Genomic DNA, 2,500 nt, shown 5'->3' on the forward strand with positions numbered 1-2,500 from the left:
CGGGACACACATGATAGAATGCGTAATACTATTTTAGATTTCAGAGAACTGGTTATATTTCTGCGGATTTTGGTAGTCCTCTCAAGTGTCACTCGGCGGTTGCCAGTTTATTTCATTCACGGTGCAGATCGTGCAAGATGAGTGATGATATTGACTTGTACATGTTATGCAAGTTAAACTTTCTTTGCAAATGTTTTAAAGGCAATCAGTCAACATCATAATATAATGTGTTTAAAAAAAAAAACGTATCTGATCTGATTTTATTTAAATGACAAATTCACTTACACTCAGAAATGCATATATTTTACTCTGAAGAAGGCTGCAGTTGCAACCGAAAAATCAGACTATTCTTTACATATATATATATAACCAACATTTAAAATCAGATCAGATACTAGGTTTTTTTTTTTAACACATATTATCAAACTTTCTCTTTTTCTTTCCTTCTAACGAAAGTTAAGGTTCAGATTATATCCAGGCCTGGGTTGCTGGAAGCATGGTTAGCGTTAACTAGCGTTAAATACCATGGAAACCTATAGAATTTTATATCTGTTAACCAACGGTTAGTGCTAACCAAGTTGACAATAGGACATTATTTGATGCTGCTCTTGTTAAGAACTTACAATTCAAAGACCCAAGGTCGTTGAGTTCTTTCCTTCTGTCTTGGTTTCTTCATGAAGTATTTTATTTAGTCGATTTATTTATTTATTTATTTATTTATTTATTTATGAACGCAACTTATTGGCTAGGGCTCCTCATGAACCCAATTTCTAATCTTGGGTACCCTGTGCATAGCTGAGATTTTTCAGCGCCATCTTGAATTACTTCATAGTGCATTCGCATCTGGGTTTTGATACGTCATATGCACAAATGACGATCGCTCACTTCTTGACTGGTTTGCACCAACACGCTGAATCGCTGATTTTTGGAAAGGGACATTTTTATTAATAATGTCACAGACAATTTAAACAAATTCCAGATTTTCACTAATTTATTTTTTGTGACTTCATCACCTCTCTTCTCCCCACTTTCCATTTATTGCCACACCCCACACGCCTCACATCTTAATTTCAATAGATGTTCTTTACATGAATGCATCGTCTTTATAGTATCTCGGCTCGTTTGGTGATTCCAACCTCCAAAGTTCCCCTAAAGAACGCACTTCTATATCTCAGTCAGGATTCGGTTAAATACATTTATGGGTATTCCAATTGAAAAAAATGCATTTCGATACACATGGCGTCTACGAAAGACAGTCACTTGTCGAATATCTTGATGGCCTCCAATCCGGATACCAACCCCACCCGACCGGGACTAACTTCAGTGAACTTTTGTCGAGAAATCATCTCAAGGCATTTAGATGGGTAGAGGAGCAGTACTGATGAACCAAGTTGTTGGTTGGTATTTACCACTGTCAAGCTGAATTTGGTGATTTACAAGTCTTTGCCGTGTATATTACTATCATTACTGTCCTTTATTCACACGAAAAGTAGAACAAATAACCATAACAATTCGCGCTTTAACTTGCAGTGAAAATTGAACTAGGAAATGATCAACGTGTCAGCCTCGTTGCCAGTGTTACTCAACTTGATTTCCTTTTATTTTCTTCAATATTCCTAGGAGGGTTTAGCATTTTCCTAGTAACCACATATCCTCTCGGGTTATTTACGTTGTACCCGGTTTCCTCAGAAACGATTTGTAGTTATTCTGACCACTTACCTTCATAAAACAAACAGATCTCCGTTACGTATGATGCAGACTCTAGCCAAGGGCAAAGTACTTCAATCCTATCAAGCGAGTCATATTACTTGGCCCCTTATTGAAACTATCTCAAGAAGCAGGTGCTCACCGTTATTCTCAAACCTCGTTCCTATAAGATTGTTTCTTTCTCTACCCTTATCCTTTTCTTTCAAAGCGACTGTCGAACGCACAGAGAATGTGAGGCTTGTGGGACGTGTCGAGAATTCTTCCAACTCCCCCTCGTGTTTAGATGAGGCTATGTAACCAGGGAAAACGTCCTCTATTACTTAGACAATACAACAGAATATGACTTTTTGATCAGTTTCTTTATCTCAAGAGGAGAACTTACGGAAGGCAGTTTTCTATTAATTAAGCATTGGCCGTTAAAGCAGATTCAACCAAACCTTTGCCTGTGGGTGCATATGGCAAAGTAGTCCGCAATGCATGTGGGGCTTCTTTTTTCTGGTGCAAACAGGAACCTTCTGAATTATGTTGATCTCTCTTGAGTTGAGTAAACATAACTGCATGCGATCAATATAACATGAAGACAATTTAGCATGTAACAGGGTCCCTCCTGGTTTACTCATTGCCTCATGCATGAGCCCAAGTATTGAGGCCAGTCGAGGAATTCGAATGGGTATTGGCTAAGTAAGCTCTTCCCACTCTACGATTTATCAGTTGGCTTCCTAGGAGCATACCCTCGCTCTAGAGAGTAAAGAATTACCGACGTTAGATAAGGTGACCCTTTACTTTTATCTTT

Source organism: Montipora capricornis, chromosome 3 (assembly GCF_036669925.1).
Source record: "Montipora capricornis isolate CH-2021 chromosome 3, ASM3666992v2, whole genome shotgun sequence".
Lineage (NCBI taxonomy): Eukaryota > Metazoa > Cnidaria > Anthozoa > Scleractinia > Acroporidae > Montipora > Montipora capricornis.